Source organism: Anomaloglossus baeobatrachus, chromosome 5 (genome assembly GCF_048569485.1).
Source record: "Anomaloglossus baeobatrachus isolate aAnoBae1 chromosome 5, aAnoBae1.hap1, whole genome shotgun sequence".
NCBI classification, from domain to species: Eukaryota; Metazoa; Chordata; class Amphibia; order Anura; family Aromobatidae; genus Anomaloglossus; species Anomaloglossus baeobatrachus.
Window position 1 is genome coordinate 503,554,419 of NC_134357.1, and position 5,706 is coordinate 503,560,124.

The 5,706-nt window shown below is 44.5% G+C and overlaps 1 long non-coding RNA gene across 1 annotated transcript; it reads right to left on the bottom strand.

Annotated features, from left to right (window-relative positions):
* Positions 1–261: 261 nt before the first annotated feature.
* On the bottom strand, positions 262–1,392 carry LOC142311964 (uncharacterized). The gene is made up of 3 exons (XR_012754319.1): positions 1,321–1,392; positions 621–765; positions 262–491 (listed from the first exon to the last, which is right to left on the bottom strand). It is a non-coding gene; the product is annotated as an uncharacterized LOC142311964 (long non-coding RNA).
* Positions 1,393–5,706: the final 4,314 nt, after the last annotated feature.

Here is a 5,706-nt window from a genome sequence, read left to right on the forward strand (position 1 = left end):
GTTGTCCTCTCACTGGATAGAACTGGAGGAAACACATACAGGGAATTAATTCATTCTTGACATACAAATAATTATAGGCCGTGTGTATTTAGTCCTGTCTATTACCTGGTGATGTGAGGAGCTGGGGAACCTCCATCATGACGTCCTTGTACAGATCTTTGTGTCCTTCTAAATACTCCCACTCCTCCATGGAGAAATAGACGGTGACATCCTGACACCTTATAGGAACCTGACACATACAATGATACCGTCATCACCCGATCCCTTCATAGCGTTACTGTATAATGTCCCAGCATTCCCAGCAGTGTCACCTCTCCAGTCAGCAGCTCAATCATCTTGTAGGTGAGTTCTAGGATCTTCTGGTCATTGATGTCTTCATGTATCAGGGGGTGAGGTGGAGGCCCCGTGATTGGGCTCAGGTGTCTTCCCCATCCCTCAGACACAGGGATCTGACAGCGCTCACTAGAGGTCTTCTTCACTACTGTGTAATCCTGGATATGGAGAGACACATTAATAAATCTCACTACAGACATTTCCAGAGTCCTCACCTCTCCAGTTCTGTCCATCTGTTATTCCCATAGATAAGAATGATGTAATGTGACGTCATCAGAATCTCTCACCTCTCCAGTAAGCCGGAAGAGGACCTCTAGGGTGAGGTGTAATATCCTCTCCGCCATCTTGTCCCTGTCCCTATCCATCCTTGATGGGTCAATCAGGAAAATTCTCTTATATAGAAGATCTGAGAGGATCCGATATTGTAGGGACCTGAATGGGGAGAAGATGACGATGTAACATCAGAAAGATCCCATGTAAGAAATCTCCGGAGCTGTTACCGGCTTCACATGATCACTACATCCAGTCCTGGCCCCGTGCTGCTCCCGGTATAACACACAATCCAACTATAGTCACACACAGAGATTTATCACAGAATATCTCCAATCCAGCAACAAAGACACAGAACAAATATAAAAGGGAAAATGTAAATTATCTGAATATTAATTAAATATTTCATGAAATAAAAAAGAGAAAAGTTATAAAGTGCAGGATCCATAGAGATGGGGAAGGGCAGATCCGGGGCCGTCAGTAACAGATAATGATAGAGCATTACTATCTCCTGATAGTGACAACATGGAGCGGGCGACGGCCATAATGGAGACTGTACAGTAACAGAACAGCGAGCGGCGTCAGGAGGGAAGTGACCCAATCTAATCCCATACAGACAGATCTCCTGATAGAGCCGCACAGACGGGAACACGCTCTGTCTCCTGGAGTGTGAGCGCAGCACTGAGGGGGTTAATGTAATGGGGAATCTCCACATACCTCCTCCTGTAGAGCCGCACACTGGATGGTAGACGCTAGAATGTATGGGCTCCTTCCAGGTATGACATCATTTTTCACATGATAGAAGTGTGTTCAAAATGCAGCCCAATACCGGCTGCTCTGTGCTTACAGGACCTGTGATGATGTCACATGGAGGGGAGGAGTCAGGGGTCACATGATCAGGTCCAGCGTATGCAGGACTCTTTGTCCTCACAGATGCTGTGGTGATTTTTCATTACACAGGGTTTTTTTGTGGCTTTTACTGACAGGAATATTTAGCGCTTAGAGCAGCTCCTCCTCCCATCAAAGGTTTCCTCCTCTAAATATATTGCAGTCATCATATTATATAGCCTTTTGTACTTACAGTTGCTCACGATGCTGAAGTTGGTTTCTTATTCGTCCAGTTTCTTATTCGGGGCTGAAGTTGGTTTCTTATTCGTCAGTTTCTTATTCGGCAATTTAGTTTTTTCAGTTTTTTATGCATTTATCAACAAAAATGACACATCACAATAATAAAATACAATGCACTGATGTGTCCTAATATAAATACATTCAAAATCAGCTGCGAAAATTATAAAACTGGCAAAAAAATGGGCATCAAAGTGGACACCAAAGTATGTTAGTGAAAGGGTTAAATGGCTTTGGGCCACTGATCTAACACCACAATTACCTATCTAGTGATGCCTCTAATCAAACTCAAGTGACTCCAGCCTGGCCCAAAGGGGTTCTGGGCATCACAACTGGCATCAAAGTGGGCACAAAGCCAATTTTCACAGATTTGAATAAGTAACCAGTGTTTTTGAGGGGTTAAATGGCTTTGGGCCACTGATCTCACACCACAATTACATACCTAGTGATGCCACACATCAAATTCAGATCACTCCAGCCTGGCCCAAACAGGTTCTGGGCATCAGAACTGGCATCAAAGTGGGCAAAACCCCAGTTTTCACAGATTTGAATAAGTAACCAGTGTTTTTGAGGGGTTAAATGGCTTTGGGCCACTGATCTCACACCACATTTACATACCTAGTGATGCCACACATCAAATTCAGATCACTCCAGCCTGGCCCAAACAGGTTCTGGGCATCAGAACTGGCATCAAAGTGGGCAAAACCCCAGTTTTCACAGATTTGAATAAGTAACCAGTGTTTTTGAGGGGTTAAATGGCTTTGGGCCACTGATCTCACACCACATTTACATACCTAAGGATGACACACATCAAATTCAGATCACTTTAGCCTGGCCCAAACAGGCTGGAGTGATCTGAATTTTATGTGTGTCATAAAATTTGTAACGACAAGGGAGGAACTTTCGCGGCCAGAGCGCTGACATCAAAGGCAGAGCCACTTGCCTCTGATTGGCCAGCGCGCTGCCTTTGAGTAGCGGTGACTGGAAGTTCCCGCTTCGTCGCTATGGATGCCGATGCACAGCCTGGAGTGGAGCGGAGCGGCGAACTACAGGACCCAGGAGGCCGTCGATGAAACGGAAGGTACACACATTATATGCTCACCTTACCTTCCGTTCCACTGCCGGCCTCATGGTACTTGTAGCTCGCCGCGAGGATGTCGCGATGTACCCGGGAACTACAAGAACCATGAGGCCGGCGGTGGAACGGAAGGTAAGGGGAGCATAATACTGTATGTGCGTGAGTACATGTGTGTTTGTGTGGACTGCAAGTGCGGGTTAGAGCACGGTGGATGTACGGAACCGGAAGTGTGTGCAGTGAGGATTTCGCTCGTCCAGCAAAGCTTTCTCGTAAACCGGGTTACAAATTTACAGAAAACTTTGCTTGTTAAGCGAAATTCTCGTTAAGTGGGTTACTCGTTAAGCGAGGTTCCACTGTACATTAAATGGATGTAAACTCAGGACTACAGAACAGGAGATCGACTTGGGTATTCTTATTACAAGTAAGCTGAGCAGAAGCACTCAATGACAGGCAGCAGCTGCTAAAGCAAACAAGATTTTAGGGTGCATAAAAAGAAAGATAAGATCACATGATCCCAATGTATTGTTACCCCTTTATAAATAACTTGTAAGGCCACATCTGGAATATGGGATCCAGTTTTCAGCTCCACATTTTAAAAAGAATATTAAGAAGTTAGAGTCAGTTCAAAGACGGCTAACTAGATTATTGCAAGGATTGACCTTTCATATGATGAAAGGTTAAAAAAGTTGGATTTGTTTAGCTTAGAAAAAAGACATCTCAGAGATGTTCTCATTTATATCTGTAAATACCTGTGCGATCAATACAAAAGGACTGGAAAATGACTTATTCCTTTCAAAGACAATACTAAGGACTAAAGGGGATAAACTGCAACTGGAAGAAAGGCAATTCCAGCAGCTAAATATGGGGGAGTACTTTACAGTTAAAGTAGTCAGATTGTGGAATGCCCTACTACCGTACAAAAGTAGTAATGGCTGACACTAGAACTTTTAAAAAATGGCTGGATGATTTCCTCAGTACATACAACATTGTCGGTTATAAATGATTTAGTGACAAAATATATAAGTGGTGGAGGAAGGTTGAACTAGAAGGACCTAGGTCTTTTTTTGAAGTACTGTATAGCTATGTAATAGATTTCAATTACTTTGTTTCTAATTTGTCACTGAATTTCTTTGGATCGCGACATAAAGCTTTTGAGGATCTTTTAGTCTACTTCACTTTGTCAGGCAGGTCCTATTTAAGTGATTTCTTGATTTTGAACAGATGTGGCAGTAATCAGGCCTGGGTGTGGCTAGGGAAATAGAACTCTGCTTCCCAAAGATGTGATAATTCACAGTTAATTTATGTTTTAAGGGGGAGGAATCACTTTTTTACACAGGGCCCTGTTGGTTTGGATTCTTTTTCCCTGAACAATAATGACCTTCATTTATAAACTGAATTTTGTATTTATATGTGTTATCTTTGTCTAACATTTACATTTGTTTGGTGATCAGAATCATTTAAATGTGACAAACATGCAAAAGAATAAGAAATCAGAAAGGGGGCATACCCTTTTTCACACAATTGTATATGACCATTCATACTGCTAATGCACAAGTTCTTGTCTCGAGGTCTAAAATTCCAGGTGCTTCCTTAAAGGGACGATGTCGTAAAAAAAAAAAAAAAATCAATAAGTGAAAAAATGTAAAGTAATAATATTTTAATGTTTTAACAATTATTATTTGTTTATAATTGAGCAAAATATAAAAAAAAATAAAAGTTTAATATTTTCCACTCTTAAACACTAGGGGGAGCAGCTGCTGAAATCATACTGTAGAACTACTGTAGATCTAGCTCACATTACAACTGCAGTAAAAGTGGGTGGAATGTGCTCTCCTGTGTGTGATGTCATACCTCTACCTCCCGTTCTGGGTGTTTCCAAAAAGATAAGGAAGATGAAGTTTAGTATCACAGTGCATGCAGAGCTATTTTGATGGTGACCGCTAAGTGATCCTAATGTCTAAAGTGTCACCAAGGACAGCTGCATACTGCTCCCCACATAGCGCTCTGCATGCCCAAGTCCAGTAATGCTCTGCTGCACACAGGGCCGTATAAAAAATTTTTTTTATTTTTTTTTGCATATTCTCTCCCCCTCCATTAGACAGTCGATTAAATACACTGTTTTCGGAGGGTGGAGGGGGGCAGGTGGGAGAGGCGCACCTTCATTTATCTGTATCTGCGCCTTTAAGACACAATACAGATAAACTCCGGGCGCCGGGCACAGAGAGCTGATTGACCCCGGAAGTGCTGTTGCCCGCACTTCCGGGGTCAGAGGCGCACGCCAATCAGCTCTGGGTTCTGGCGTCCAATGCTTGAGATGCCGCGGAGGAGGAAAGAACACTCACCGCAGCCGAGAGAAGATCGACGGACACAGGAGGAGGAAGCGGAGGAGGGCAGCAGGAGCAGGTAATCGCTCGTAGAGCTGAAGATTCATAGGGAAGGTGCGGGTCTTCCTAATGAGGATTGTGGGGGAGGGGCAGGCAGAGGCTATAGCAGTGATGGTGAACCCATGGCACGCGTGCCAGATAGGGCACGCGTGCCACATAGGGCACGCAGAGCCCTTTTTGCTGGCACGCGCACTGTCGCCACACTGCGCTACTTTGAACTGCCGGTGTGATCGCACCAGCAGCTCAAAGTGGTGTTTAGCAGAGGAGACATTTCTCCTCGCTCTGACACGCCTCCTCTCCTGGGCTGCAGGCCTGTTGCCTAGGAGACAGAGGAGCATCAGTAGGCGGCGCCGGCGTCTTGTGGCCGCGCGGGAACTGAAGTGACTGAGGATGTAGCAGCGTAGGAGTGGGGGCTAGAAGGTGAGTTTTTTTTTAAGCTCTGTGCCAAGGTGTGGGGGGACAGAGCCAGTACGGGGCAAACATGGGAGCATGGGGCATATACAAACAGAGCACGGG